Raw genomic sequence first — 16,352 nt, forward strand, 5'->3', positions numbered from 1 at the left:
TAGCTTTCAGTACCATCATTATGCCGACGACACACAACTATATACGTCATCCCCTGACCTTACCTCCGCTGTACTACAGAACGCCACTGACTGTCTGTCCGCAGTCTCCAACATCATGTCCGCTCTCTATCTGAAACTCAACCTCTCCAAAACTGAACTTCTTCTGCTCCCACCATCTACTAACCTCCCTAAATCTGACATTTCCCTCTCCGTGGGTGGCACCATAATAACACCCCGGCAGCAGGCGCGCTGTCTGGGTGTTATGTTTGACTCCGATCTCTCCTTCACCTCCCATATACAATCTCTTGCCCGCTCGTGCCGCTTACACCTAAAGAACATCTCTAGAATCCGCCCTTTTCTCACCATGGAGACAGCTAAAACCCTCACTGTCGCCCTGATCCACTCCCGCCTGGACTACTGTAACGCTCTATTAATTGGCCTCCCCCTCACTCGACTTTCCCCTCTCCAGTCCATCCTTAATGCAGCAGCCAGGGTCGTCCATATGGCTAGTCGTTACTCGGACGCGTCTGCTCTTCGCCAGTCGTTACACTGGCTACCCATTCATTACAGGATACAATTCAAAGTACTTGTTCTCACCCACAAAGCTCTCCACAGTGCGGCACCCCATACATCTCCTCCCTCATTTCTGTCTATCAGCCTAACAGACCACTGCGCTCTGCAAATGACTTTCGATTAACCTCTGCACTAATCCGTACCTCCCACTCCCGACTCCAAGACTTCTCCCGTGCTGCGCCAATCCTCTGGAATGCTCTACCCCAAGATATTAGGACCATCCATAATTTGCATAGTTTTAGGCGCTCGCTCAAAACACATTTGTTCAGAGCGGCCTATCACGTTCACTAATCAAAGTCATTTTATGTTTGTGTGTGTAGCACATTCACTATCCCCATCTATTCCCCAACCCCTGAAGATGGCTGGACCATGATTGTAAATACATCATTGTAAATACACACCTGTACTTTGTATCTCCCCCACCTCATTGTAGATTGTAAGCTCTCACGAGCAGGATCGTCTTATTTTGCTTTAATTATTGTATTGTTAACGTTGTTACTTATGACTTTTGTGTTTGAAACTGTTAAACTGTAAAGCGCTGCGGAATATGTTGGCGCTATATAAATAAAGATTATTATTATTATTATTTATTTATTGTCCATATTCCATTTCTAGTTTTTTTAACTTCTCAATTGTCAAAAAGCAAAGTAAACCCCTCAAGTTTGGCAATGATCATTGCAGACAAAGGAAAATTTAGATACCGTAGTTGTGTTCTAAGCACCAGAACTAAATGACTTACACCCCAGAGAACTCAGGGAGCTGAGAGCACTATTTTGTATTAAGGGTTACTGTAGTCCCAGCAAGGGAAAACTTTGTGGTCAGCTTATTGTCAAGGAATTGTCCAAAGCAGAGAAGCAGCTGAGTAGATTCTCTTATCGCTGACATAATGATAGAGGATTGGTGCAAAGCAGATGTGGCGTCACTGATCAAATCCAAATACATCAACTGAGTTTGATTATTTTTTTTCGAGTGAAATATGATTTCAATTGTCCATGCAAAGGGTTGTGGTTAATGATGTACACAATGAATGGTGACAATATTCTTAAGAATATTTATGAACTACATAGTCCAAAGAACTAAAAAGGGTTATCCTGCTCTTGTTCAAAGTTTCGTAATGGGAAGCCATGCAAATAAATGTACTGAAGAAGCCATACTTACCCCTGGGATCCAACTGTATCCAAGCGAAGGAAAGGATTCTGGGAATAAGTATAGCTTTTCTGTTCCTTATATAAGCATGGTTTCCCAGCGTAAAATTTTAAACAAGGGCAGAGATCCCCTTTAGTAACATCAGCCCACTATTTACAAAATGTGTCCCATGGTTTCGGTCTTTTCTGGTGACACCAAGATACAGTATTTAATATAGTACAGACAATGGAAGATATTTCTATGTTATAGGACAACATGGGCACAGTGTTTGACCGTCCAAAAGTGAAGTTCAAAGTGGACAAGTTTAAATTTTGACCTTTGGCTAATAATAATCTGCATGCAATAGATGCCTTAGGGCAGGGGTAGGGAATGATCCTGCTCTTAGAAGTCAGTTTTGTCAGGGCCTATCTGAAACATTAAAAGGTGAATTAGTGCTTTACGAAACTCCTGAGTCATTGGTGGCCGCCATGGCTCTGGCCATACGTATAGATAGACGCCTCATGAATAGACCTGTTGTAACTTTGCTTCCTATGGTGCTTCCTAAAAGCAAAGTTCTCCCTGGGTGCTCTGAAGAATCGATGTAGTTAGGGGGGCTGCTCTTGGTAGGGGTCTCTTGCGGTTCACCACAAAACAGGGTTGTGTTTTTTCTGCGGTCAAAAGGGTAATTTCATTGAAATGTGTCCTTCTGTCATGAAGTGACTGTCCTGGTGTATTACAACCTGACTGGTCGGTCACAAAACGACGGAACACACAAGGGTACACCGGGGACACTTTAACAACGGTGGGCCCTGACGGTAGGGAACGGGGAATGGGCACCTCCTGCACTCACCTGAGGCTGTGCCCTGATCTTACTACCGTCCCTATACGGGTTCTTTCAACCAGTCGCCGACCAGGATACCTTGTCCCTCACTTGCCCTGCTCTAATCCCTAAGTAGGTAACTGGCAGGTGAGAGCACTGGTCCCACCGCTGCACTAATACAACACAAGGAAAGTTACACAACAAAGGGACAAAGAAACAATAACACCACACTTAGCTTTCTCTGCTGCAAAGCACCGCACAGCAGAGTAAGGCACCAGGAATGAAGATTCAGCTGCAGAACCAAAGCACTTAGCAAGCAGCACTTCCAGAAAGGTTGGTATCCAAAGGACCTGAATAACCAACAGTCACCTGATGCACCAGGTGACCTTTCAAAGGAAGGTGGGAGTGGTAACAAACATCAGCTGACCCAGCAGCAATGCAATGCAATATCATCAGCGGCCACCGGGGGAAGAAAACTGCATTAACCCCCAATGACCAGAAAGGAAAAAACGTTTTAATCTGAAGGAAACCAGATCTGCCACAGATCCAAACATAGATTGTGACACCTTCTTTACCAAAGCACAAAAAACCATCGGAAAACTTTTAACCCCAGCTTGTGAGGAGGATTACAACCTGGCAAATTTGAATTTCAAAAAGTTTGATCATCCATGCAAGTATAATGAATGCATATAAAGTAATTTTCTCTAATATCAGTGTTGGGTTCCCAATCTGTTTTCTGACAAAATTTGGGCAAACCTGTGAAATGTCTGCTACTCTGCCAGTTCGCATGTTACCACTGAACAGTTTTATTTTTATGTATACTGAGCATCCTGAGAAAGAAAATCTTGGAAGATATTGACGAATTTACATAACTATCCAACTGTCTACTCCCACATCACTGGCTGCAAATTCTACTTGCCATAAAAGATGGAATTCTTGAATGCCGGGTGAAGAACATTCTAAATAGTACTGCATTAAATAGAAAGAAACCTGAATGTGATAATGGTACAATACGTTTTGCATAGTATTTGTGGATAACACCAGGACTAATCCTTTAATTCCTCAGTTAAATATACATTGTGTTGGGTTTCGTAGACTTCTGGCTCAGAACATGTAAACTGTGTCATTGTAAGACCAGGAAGACTCTTCCATTTATCCTAAGCCCTTGCAAAGCTTCAGTAGGATCACACTCTGATCTCCTGAGTATTTAGTTTGGCTTACAAGTAATATCAAAGCCAAATATGAGATGTGGAAGCCACCTGTCATCAGCTATGGGAAGGACAAGATCCGTGAAGGGCTTTGGATAAGTATTATGTTCTTCATTCTCTATTTCTTATTTCAGGTGAAGGGTCAGGTAGGAAAACCATTCTTGGTGAACTTTATTTGCAGATATCATTGGAGTATTGGTGAAGCATTTAGCGGAAAGAATGATGACACACCATGATGACAGACTCGGTAAACTGAGCTGAGGAAAAGTCCAATTACTAAACTGGTTTATTAAAACAATGATATGTTTATAGGGAAGCAACACCAGATCAGACACTGTTCTGAATTGTGTGAAGACTTTCAGAATTAATGTTTTAATCCTCCAATTCTTTTAAATTAAAAAATAAAATAAAAAATAAAGCTATACAAATACATTAGTTTTACAAATTTTTACTGATTTGAGTTTATAGCTCCTATGCAGAAATAGCCCCAACTTTTTTATTTTGATGGGTTTTCTCCCATGAGAACTATTCGCTTCAGGTACTTTACAATATTACTTTAGGACTTTGATTTGACCATTCCAAAACGTTAACATTCCTTTGTGTCCTATGGCTCGTTGCCTTGCTGCACAACCCATGTTCTCTTGAGGTTCAGCTCATTGTGACATTTTCCATTAGAATTTAATTTTAAAATTCAGAATTCATTGTCCTATCAATGATGGCACGTTGCGCTTGGCCAGATGCAGGAAGACAGATCAGAATAGTTTAATCGCGTCTGCAACAAAACATTGTTTCTGTAGACCATAGCTGTAGAAAAGACATAAACCTCACATCCAAAACGTATACATTATTGCAAACTATTTATAAAAGTGAACATGAGATTCTTAGTTTAACATTCTGATCAGACTGTATGAAGCCCCCTGCCACGTCACGGCGAACCTCTTGGAGTGCGGAGCATTCTGGTTTGTCCAGGTGACATTTAGCAAACTGCAGATGTGCAGAGATGATCTTTTTCAAGAGCAATAGTTCTCTTCTTGCAATCTTGCAATGCACACCATTGTTGTACAGAGTTATCCTGAAGAAGGACTTATGAACATGTGAGAGAGGCCTTTAGTTGCTTACAGGTTATCATGAGATCTTTTTTGATGTCCTGGACTGTTATTTGCCTTGTTTTTAGAGTGATTTTTGTTGGTTAGCCACTTGTGGGGAGAGTAAAAATGGTCCTGAGTTTCCTCCTTTAGTACACAATCTGTTTCACTGTGGATTGGTGGTGGCCAAACTTTTTAGAGATGGCTTTGTAACTTTTCACATATTGAAGAGAGCCTTAGAAATCCGATTTGTTTGTGCCATTGAACTCATCCACAAACATTTGTTGAGAAGATCAATTTTTAAAAAAAATTGTTTCTGCATGCTAACGTTTTAGAAAACAAATGTGTAAAAAAATCTAAGCACACAGAAGATCGTACTTTAATATATACCTGTTCTTTAATTAAAACATGTTACTCGCTCACACTCGATTGTCATCCTATTGATTGAAAACAACAGACTCTAATTTCCCCTTCAAATTACCAGCTAATCCTGAAGGTTTACATACTTTTGCCACTCACGACCTTTGACATTGGATCATTTTCCTCATTGTAAAAAAATCACAGTCTAATACTTTTGACTCTTTTGATTTCTACTATTAAGACATGTGAAAATCTGTTGTCATTTTAAAACAAATTTATGAAAAAATATGAAAAATTCTGAAGGGTTCACAAAACTTAAAAGCACCATTGTGGGTGTATCTGACGCCCCTGCATGGTGTACCCTTGTTCCTCTATGCAGGGACTTCGGCTTACTCTCTGCCTCGGCCCCATGGTGTGGTTCCTCAGCATGCTTCCTGCTCTATGCACACCCCAGCATGGATGCTCCCCTGCTCTTAAAAGGGGCAGCATATAATAAATTCCTTCAGCTTGTAGCCAAGAGGCATTTAGTACAAGTTGTCCACCTGCAAGATGGTTCCCAGCCAATTACTGGTAGTCATCCTGTATATAAGACACTCCCTTAGGGATTTTCCAAGCAACGAGTTTAGTCATTAGGAAGTGTGGTGTTCTGCCAGACTAGATATGAAGTCCACTGGTCCCTTAGTGACCAGTTTCCTGAACCTAAATCCCTGGTTCCGTTGTAGTCATTGTCCTGAACCCGAATCCCTAGTCCCAGTGCGGTCAGTCCTGTTCCCGAAGTCACCAAGTCCCAGAGCGGACAGTGCCTGTATGTTATCCCCTGCTCCCAATACAGCCAGTCCTGAATCTGAAGGCCTTGGTTCTGGTGCGGTCAGTCCTGTTCCCAAAGTCCCCTGTTCTCAGGGGACCCCAATCCGTATGTGTGTGGCCAATCCCTGATCCAGTAAACCGGTGGGTCTGAACTTAGCCCTAGTCCATGTCTGTGAACCAGATCCCTGGGGTCAGCAGCTGCAGTACCGGGATCTGCCTACGAATTGTACCTAGCGGCTACCTGCAGCCCAGTCTGTCTCCACCATCAGGAGCTCCAATGAACACCTGGGAGCTGCTTAGCTATGCCCCTTCCTGGGTAGGCCCGGTCCTGAGGCACAGTGGGTCCACAAATCCACTTGCACCACCATTGGGCGTCAATTATGGACTCTGGTTGCACCTATTAAAAGCTCCATTATCCGATTTTGGCTAACAAAGGAAAAGGTTCAGTTTTCAGGTGAAGTTATGTATAAAAACCCTGCCCAAAGTAAAAGTGGTCTTTTTTGACCCTTCCCTTTCACCTTGAGCACTCAATTTCTTATTTTTATGCTTTTCATGAGCAGTTGTAAATTTGCACCACAAACTATTTGAAAAGTGAAAATATTAAGATTAGTCTCGCACATTTTTCTTGTCCATTTTCTTGTTTGGAATGAGGAGACAAATATTGCAAAATTTTTGCACGAGTTTGATTCAAATTTGGTGCAATTTTTCATTTTAACCCTGTGAAACTTATAGCAAAATTAGGCTTATATATTGGCTAAACCAGTTTTTCTCTAAATTTTTCCTCTGAAGGCCTCACCAGAAAATGCTATATGATGCCCAGTAGATTCACAAAAGATCCAGCCTGAAAAATTCCGATATAATAGAAGATTGGCTTTATTGAAAGTACTGATTAAAAACTTTATATAGCAGCCACATTTCAGACCTATAGTATGTCCTTAATTATAATACTATTTTTTAAAAATCTGAAACGCGTCAGTTGCAACGCTAACCTTACTCTTATGTTTGTTTATCCAATACATTAAAAAAAATCATGTTTTCTCTATACCAATCCATTAAACAATATAGGAAAACACCAGTAAAGGTCTTGTGACACCCATTGAAACGCAAATGTAGGGCACCAAACCACAATACTACTATGCTCTCTTGTTGTTTGTCAATATTCACGTGTGCTTTTTCTATTTTTTGTCTTGGCTTTTACAAATGTATATATTTCTTAACTGTTTTTTGTTTATTTTCATCTCTTATAGTTTTACCTATTCGTGAGGTTATGAGTTGTAGCTTTGTTGATATTGTATTGTACAAATAATTATTCTGTTGATCTAATTGGAATATTGTCATATAATTAGATTGTTACCGTTGTGCTCACTGGATCGGTAAACTATTTAAGTGCACTTCTACTACTTCCAAAACACCATGAGTGTACACCTGAAACGCGTTGGTGTTTCTACACATGAACTAATACTTGGCTGTAAAAATGTTTTTTATACTCGCCAACAAGGGTTGAAGATTTTATGTCCATGACGCTGGATCCTTTTCCACTGTGACCCAGGTTTGCCTGGTGCTGATGGCAGTCTTAGAATCATAGAATGGTAGAGTTGGAAGGGACCTCCGGGGTCATCATGTCCAACCTCTGCTCAATGCAGGATTCACTAAAACATCTCAGGCAGATGTCTGACCAGCCTTTATACGTTCCAGTCTCCTAGTTTAGAACATATTACACAGTTGGATGTTGTATAAAAGTTTTGCAACATTGAGCATTTTCATGCCAATCCCACCCAGTGTGTGGCGTTCATTTTTGAAGACCCATGGACATCTCCTAGATGCTCTTTTACCCAGAGTTTGTAAAGTTTGTAAAGACTCTTAATGAATCAGGCGCATTTCACTCCAGTGGAGCCAATCGATCACGACAATGTCAAAATTAATGAATCAGGCCCATAGTGATGTGAGAGCCCCAAAGTGCTAAAGGTGCACATTAACATACAGATTGGGAACAATTTATCTCAAGAGAGGACACACTGGGTGTTTTGGTCTTCAAATCGTTAACAATTAAAGTATTAAATAGGGCAACAGGTCAGAGGACTTAATGCAAATTCTCTTTAACAGATCTGTAATTCTATCCACTTAAGGTGAAGAATTCATATCCCTGAGGGACTGGGTAAGTCCTGGATCCTATGCTGGTCCTTTGTCCAGGGCTACAACCTATTCAGACTAACTTTTTTGTTACCTTTTGTTCCTGGCAGCCAGCCCAAGGATGCTGGCTCCAGCTACTAGTCTGCTTCCATCCAATTTGTTTCAGCTTGTAGCCCAGGTCTGAGAAAAAAGACATCTTCATTTTTGAAGACCCATGGACATCTCCTAGATGCTCTTTTACCCAGAGTTTGTAAAGTCTGCATAAGTACCTAGAGTACATTCATGTGATTGTATGGTTTTTGGAAGGTACTTAGTGGGTGACTTGGAGAAAGACTCTTTTAGCTTTATATCTACTTTCTTATGTATTATGAAAGATATCTGTACCATAGTACAAAGCAAGGTAGACATTCCAGGACAGTTTGTAAAAGATGTCATCATCTGAGAATTATGGGCTGTGTGTCGTTTCATGTATAAACATCTTAATGATTTATTATGGTTTTTTAATGTGTCCGTAAAATAAAACTTGGCTGTCCGGGATTTTTGAAGAAGCTATCCAGAAAAAAAAATCAAGTTGGCAACCCTTGTACAACATAAGAACTTTTCACCTCTTGTGTCACCCCAATAGTCCTCACTCCTATCGCAAAAATTATTAATTAGTTATGTCTGACTTAAGCCCCCAAACACATTAGACTAATGTCGTCTGAACCCTCCGATATCGATGGGATTGGCTAATGGTCTAATGTATATGGGGGCACCTGCTGACTGGTGGTCGGGAGTTATGTCGATTGGGCAGGTCTGATTTTGGAACTCCGATCATATTGTCCTCTCTGAGATAAGCTGTCGGCTCAAGTGTTCAACCAGTGGCTTTCTTACCGAAAACACGTCAGTTTACACCGAGTTAAAAAAGAAGCATGGTAGCCTTGAGATCTCTATGAATATGAATCCTATCCACTTTGGTGGAACTGAAGTGCGTTGCATATTTGATTTAAAAATATGCAGCATCAAAAACGCACCTAAAAAACTAATTGTGGTCACACAGCCTCATGGATTTTCTGCATGCTCAGCAGTTTGTCAGTACACACTCCACCATTTACATCATTTGTTTTGCCATTAGACCCCCAGACACTTTTGCCTTGTGTTTCTGGTCTGGAAGGTGGAGAGAGAGAAAATGTTCTCAATTGTGAGTCAACGCGTAACAATAAATCTCTTTAGATTGTGTACAGAACTTGTCAGTCCTTGGCTTCTTCATTTTGAGTAGGGATTAAAGACATTAGAGCTCAGGTGGAATTAAAGGAAACTACAGTTTCATTGAAAAGTGGTCTCTCAAAAAATAGTAGATCTAAAGGCCCCGTCACACAAGTTTTGTGACGCAACAGCGATCTCAGTAGCGATCTCGCTCTGTGTGACACGTACCAGCGATCAGGCCCCTGCTGTGAGATCGCTGGTCGTGTCGGAATGGCCTGGGCCATTTTTTGATCGTTGAGGTCCCGCTGACATCGCTGAATCGGCGTGTGTGACGCCGATTCAGTGATGTCTTCGCTGGTAACCAGGGTAAACATCGGGTAACTAACCTAAAAGTAAAAAAACAAACGCTACATACTTACCTATCGCTGTCTGTCCTCGGCGCTTTGCTTCTCTGCTCTGGCTGTGAGCGCCGGTCAGCCGGAAAGCAGAGCGGTGACGTCACCGCTCTGCTTTCCGGCCGCTGTGCTCACAGCCAGACCAGAGAAGCAGAGCACCGAGGACAGACAGCGATAGGTAAGTATGTAGCGTTTGTTTTTTTTTACTTTAACGATGGTAACCAGGGTAAACATCGGGTTACTATGCGCGGCCCTGCGCTTAGTTACCCGATGTTTACCCTGGTTACCGGGGACCTCGGGATCGTTGGTCGCTGGAGAGCTGTCTGTGTGACAGCTCTCCAGCGACCAAACAGCGACGCTGCAGCGATCCGGATCGCTGTCGGTATCGCTGCAGCGTCGCTATGTGTGACGGGGCCTTAAGAAACTGGCACAGGAATTCTGCTCTGAGTTTGCACAGAGTAGTCTTATACTGAGGTTGTCTTCTGGAGAGCCTTCTTCTCAAGGAAATGTCTTTTGCAGATGTTGTCCAGTTAGGATTGTATGTTATGAAAGAATGGTCTCCAAACAAATGTGAGGGGTGCTCCTTCTATTGTACTATGCCATCTATCTGAAAAAACCTTACAACCACTAGACCCTCCTAGATGCCGCGCAGTTTGGTGCCATTAATCAGTTGAAGATATCTTTTTCAACAGCCTTTGTCTCAATGTCAAGCCATGGTGACTTTATGGATGAACACTCTGTAGCAAGATCGATCAGTCGGCCCCTGCGCTATAACCAAATAAATGGTTAGACTGAGACCTGGAGAGGCGTACAAGCCACAGTGTCTTGCACCCACTGTGAAATTTGGTGGAGGATCGGTGATGATCTGAGGATGCTTCAGCAGGGCTGGAATTGGGAAGGTTGTTCTTTGCAAAGGATGTATGAATCAAGCCTCATACAAGGTTATCCTGGAATAACAGTTGATTCCTTCTGCTCAGGCAATGTTCCCCAACTCTGAGGACTGTTTTTTTTCCAGCAGGACAATGCGCCATGCCACACAGCTAGGTCAATCAAGGTGTGGATGAAGGACCACTACATCAAATCCCTGTCATGGGCAGCCCAATCTCCAGACCTGAACCCCATTGAAAACCTCTGGAATATAATCAAGAGGAAGATGGTTAGTCAAAAGCCATCGAACAAACAAGAACTGCTTAAATTTTTGTACCAGTATTGGCAAAGGTCGCCCTTTAAAAGCAGTGTGAAAGACTGGTGGAAAGCATGCCAAGACGCATGAAAGCTGTGTTTATAAATCATGGTTATGCCACAAAATATTGATTTATGAACTCGTCTTGAGTTAAAACATTAGTATTGTTGTTTCTAAATGATTCTGAACTTTTTTTTTACATTATTTGAGGTCTGTAAGCAATGCATTTTTTTGTTATTTTGACCATTTCTCATTTTTAGAAAATAAATGCAAAATGTATTGCTTGGAACATCGGAGACGTTGTCAGTAGTTTATAGAATAAAAGAACAATTTACATTTTACTCAAAAATATGCCTATAAAGAGAAAAATCAGACAAACCGAAAATTTTGCAGTGGTCTCTTAATTTTTGCCAGAGCTGTATATTGGGCACCATATACTACTCCATATGTAATTGGTTCCATATGTAATTGGCCCCATAAGATTCTCCAAACATAAAAAAATGAAATACTCACCTCTCCTCGCTGGTCGCTGCTCTGCTCTGGACTCCTCAGCGTCTCCATCTTCCGGCTCTCAGCACTGACTGTTCAGGCAGTGGGCGCACAGACATGACATCATTGTGCTCTCTGACCTGAACTTTACAGTCAGAGGACGCAGAAGATGCTGCAGCTGTGGAGTGGAGAGAGGCAAGGATCGCAAGTGCCGGGGCCTGGAGCAGGCAGGGAGGGCCACTGGCGGGCAATGGCACAGGCACTGGGCCCTCGACGGCAGGTGCCCCCCCCCCCCCCGCTCAGAGTCCATAATACTGTATGTTCGAGTCTGTGGGTCCATCATACTGTATGTAGGAGTCTGTGGGGCCATCATACTGTAGGTAGGCGACTGTGGGTTCATCATACTGTATGTAGGGGTATCTGGGGCCATAATACTGTATGTAGGGGACTGTGGGTCCATCATTCTGTATGTAGGCATCTGTGGGTCCATCATACTGCATGTAGGAGACTGTGGGTCCATCATACTGTATGGAGGAGACTGTGGGTCCATCATACTGCATGTAGGAGACTGTGGGTCCATCATACTGTATGGAGGAGTCTGTGGGTCCATCATACTGTATGTAGGAGTCTGTGGGGCCATCATACTGTATGTAGGAGACTGTGGGTCCATCATTGTAGGAGACTGTGGGTCCATCATACTGTATGTAGGAGTCGGTGGGTTCATCATACTGTATGTAGGAGTCTTTGGGTTCATCATACTGTATGTAGGCGTCTGTGGGTCCATCATATTGTATGTAGGAGTCGGTGGGTTCATCATACTGTATGTAGGCGTCTGTGGGTCCACCATCATACTGTATGTAGGAGTCTGTGGGTCCATGATACTGTATGTGGGAGTCTGTGGGTCCATCATACTGTATGTAGGAGTCTGTGGGTTCATCATACTGTATGTAGGAGTCTGTGGGGCCATCATACTGTATGTAGGAGTCTGTGGGGCCATCATACTGTAGGTAGGAGTCTGTGGGGCCATCATACTGTATGTAGTGGTCTGTGGGGCCATCATACTGTATGTAGGGGACTGTGGGGCCATCATACTGTATGTAGGCGACTGTAGGTTCATCATACTCTATGTAGGGGTCTCTGGGGCCATCTTACTGTATGGAGGGGACTGTGGGGCCATCATACTGTATGTAGTGGTCTGTGGGGCCATCATACTCTATGTAGGGGTCTCTGGGGCCATCTTACTGTATGGAGGGGACTGTGGGGCCATCATACTGTATGCAGGGGACTGTGGGGCCATCATACTGTATGCAGGGGACTGTGGGGCCATCATACTGTATGCAAGGGACTGTGGGGCCATCATACTGTATGCACAATAAGAGAAAAAGGGGAGCAAACAAGTGTGTATGATAAAAGATCAAAATTTTCTTAGTAAATACAAAAGTGTTAAAAGTATATGACAGTCCATAATAAGACGCAGTCCAGAAAAAAGGCAGAGATACCAGGGTCAGTAGGTCCCGCTGCAGTATATTGCACAGATCTCATGTAAAAAAGTGCCAGTGAGTCTAATCACTTAATAAGCGAAGTGCAGGTATCCCTTGAGAAAGCGGTGTATCAGACACGCGAAACGCACGTCGGGGCTCTATCACCTGGCCTAGGGTCTTGCGTGTCCTGCTGCTGGTAAGCGCTACCCCTTTTTATTGGTCACCTTGATCATTATGACATGTGTTATAGTGATCTGATCTTTTAGTTGCGCTGATGATTTCTCCATGGAAAAAAGCCATGGGGGCACTGCCTGGTTGCTATATGAATAATTATAAATGTTTGTTCGGGCTTTTTTTCTGCACCAAAATATGTAACAATAATGTGCTGTGATTATTGTGTTCTTGCTGAGGTTTTTTCATGCATTTTTCTCTTTTTGATGCAGCCTAGATGACACATCTTACTGCATTTTTTAGGGCAGGAGCATTGGGATTCTGCTCTTATGAACAACAAAAAAACAATAATTATGGGCCCCTTATAGGTAGAAAAAACCAAAGCACCTAAAAACGTATCTTTATTAACCTATGAAACAGGCACTCACAGCACCTCGATGCAGAGAAACAGACACTTATAAATTGGGTCACATAACGGAAGGGAAATTTGGGGACTGATTCGCCTTAAACCATTCCCTTGCTGTCCGCCTGGGTCAGCACCCAATAAGTATGATGTGACGCCCCCGCTCAATAAAGACTCTCACTCTTTGACCCTATCAGATATTATTAGATGTGATGATAAACTAATGACAATGCAATTTAATGCCACAAAAAAAGAGTATGTCCTAAGTGTGGACAACACATAATAAAAACATAGACAATATCAATATACTATGTCACTGAGCAATATACTACGTGGCTGGGCAATATACTACGTGGCTGGGCAATATACTACGTGACTGGGCAATATACTACGTGGCTGGGCAATATACTATGTGGCTGGGCAATATACTACGTGGCTGGGCAATATACTACATCCCTGGGCAATATACTACGTGGACATGCAAATTCTAGAATACCCGATGCGTTAGAATTGGGCCACCATCTAGTATCAAATAAGATCACATGGCGCCAGTGGAGCGCCCCCAGACACAGGGCCACAAGTCACTCGGTACCGGTCCCTTCTCCTTCGGTTCTGCGGTTGTCACGGTGGCTGGACCTGGTCGTGACCCTGCTAAGGGGCGTCCAATGAAAATGGTAGTACAGTCTGTCAGTAGTTCGTGACGCCACCTGTGGTGTTCGGTCAGGGTGACCGACGCTGCTGTGGGGTCCGCTGGGGTGATGGAATGGCAGCTGGATGGTATACCTTCCCACAGGTGAAGTAAATCCCCAGGGCTTCCCAGTAGTGTGGATGGAGATGGTGTGAGGTGCAGGCAATAACGAGGACACAGGGTTGCAGTCTCTTTACCTTTTACTGAAGGCTTCAGTACACTCAGTCCAGAGCACGTTCAACCGGGCTATGAGAGACCGGCCGGTCCGATGGGCACATCCAGAGTTTCCCTCGCAGATGGAAATCGTTGCCTACCAATAGCGCCTGTGTGTTGTAGTCCTACCCTGCTGAGCATTCGGAATAGTCCTCACAACTGCTGTTCTCCTTCGTTCGTTCTCTACAGCTTTCTCTCTCTCTCTCTCGTTCTTTGGTTCCAGATGTTGCTAGTTTCTAACGTCCCCCAGATATAGTATGGCTAGGACGCCACCCGTTTGACGGGAAGGCTTGGAGGTCTTCCGGGACCCTAGAGACGCCCCTCTCCCAATGTTGCCCCCTATGTCTTCGTAGGTGTAAAAGGTAGACAGCCAACCTATAATCAACTGTCCAACGGAATTTGAAGTAAGGCCTGAAGTCAGTTACTCCTACGGTGATCCGGCCACCGACTACGCGCCTCAGTAAGATATTGCCTTCCTCTCTCGGCACGACTCTTACTGGCTCTCCTTTGTGCTGATCTCGTTTACACTGTTCCACAATATTCTTCCCCTCTTGTCTCTTTTTTAGGATACCGCCGCAAGGTGTGCAGGCGCGGTTCCGTTACGTTCTGTTCTGTTCGCTAGGCGCCTGCCAGGTTCCCACGCCTGACAGGGACCCCCCTGTGCCTTCTCCCTGCAACACCCCCTGCCACGGGATGTTGCCTGGTTCCAAGCCAGCCAGCTTCTGACTAACTTCCTCCCCAGCCCCTAGTTTTACTAGTGTGAGGAGTGGCCCAATAAATAAAGCCTTTTTCTCCCCCTAGTGGCCGGAGTGTGAAGTGTAATGTGTTCTGGTGATACCTGGTCAGGAGAACTCTTTAGTGCCATCGGACGTACCGCTACTCGCTTTGGGGCCATACTGCAACAACCAGGTCTCTGGGGCGCTGCACCAGTATGGCCTGAAATAAAAAGGTACTAAGTTTTATGAACTTCTAGGTATCTGACGATTCTGTATTGATAAATACAATTTTTTTGTAGGAATGTACTTTTTCACACTCCACCTAAAATCCTATAGGGAAAAAGAACACCCCCTTCCCCCCAAATTACGCACAGTTCAACATCTTTGAACCCTCAGTTTGGATAAGTTTGCCCGAAAACACAACCACTTTGCTTGAACTATAAAATGCACAAAAAGTGAGAAAAAATGCATAATTAGAATATACATCTAAGTGTAACAATAACAAGAAATAAAAAAGAAAAATGAAAAAACAAGCAAAAAAATAAAAGTAATTAAAAAATTCTTCTTTGAACCTCATAAAAAAAAATCAAGAGTAGAGAAACATTTATCATCAGTCTTCTCCCCTTTCATTTACATGGTGCTTCTTACAGTGTTTGGAGTAAACGAGGCGGCAGTGTCAGTGAGATGTTATCCCATTACTTGGTTATATAAAGAGATGATGTCCCCATAGATAACAGATTGTTGTCACCAGTGACTATCACCTGAGTAGTGATGGTATAGTGTGATCGATGGCCGCCTTATCAGCGGCTCCTGCCCGGCCTTCTCCTGTCTGAAGCTACCAGCAGGTTGTTAGGACCTGATGCCTTTATTGTCACTCATCACATGGGACATTGTGCTACTTCATATCAGTGAGATAACAATAATGAAATCTCCATTAATTAACTGGTTCATGGCTTAGAGGGGCTGGAAAGTGACTTTGAGAACAGAGCGGCACATGGCGACAATTAGGGAAAATAGTAATGAAGCATGACAAAATGATTAAGAGCCAATGAGACAAAAAGTTCTGATCTTCAGTCATGGTCATATTCAACATGTTTTAAAGTGGGCTTTATAGATGAGAGAATAAACTTGCCGGACCCTGATCTAGTGGCCAGTTTAGTATTCTTTAGCCACTGGATGGGAGACTTGTGTACTGACTCTTACCTGACGGCAGCCATGGCTCCTCTGTTGATTAGTCGGATTGATGCATGACCGACATAACACAAGGTTGACTAATGAAACGAGGAGCCAAGGATGCAGTCAAGGGAAAAATGCTTTGCA

General features: G+C 43.3%; 1 protein-coding gene across 6 annotated transcripts in view; it reads left to right on the forward strand.

Annotated features, from left to right (window-relative positions):
* Nucleotides 1–16,352, forward strand: part of THNSL2 (threonine synthase like 2) — a 90,480-nt gene that overhangs the window by 38,496 nt on the left and 35,632 nt on the right. Inside the window, exon 1 of one of the 6 annotated variants that reach the window (XM_069744947.1) lies at nt 15,244–15,265. The exons of the other annotated variants lie outside the window; for them this stretch is intronic. The gene's annotated coding sequence lies outside the window, so the exon portion shown is untranslated. Of the gene's footprint in view, nt 1–15,243; nt 15,266–16,352 lie in introns of those variants that run through there. 6 annotated transcript variants of the gene reach the window in all.

Source organism: Ranitomeya imitator, chromosome 1 (assembly GCF_032444005.1).
Source record: "Ranitomeya imitator isolate aRanImi1 chromosome 1, aRanImi1.pri, whole genome shotgun sequence".
In the NCBI taxonomy this organism is placed as follows: Eukaryota; Metazoa; Chordata; class Amphibia; order Anura; family Dendrobatidae; genus Ranitomeya; species Ranitomeya imitator.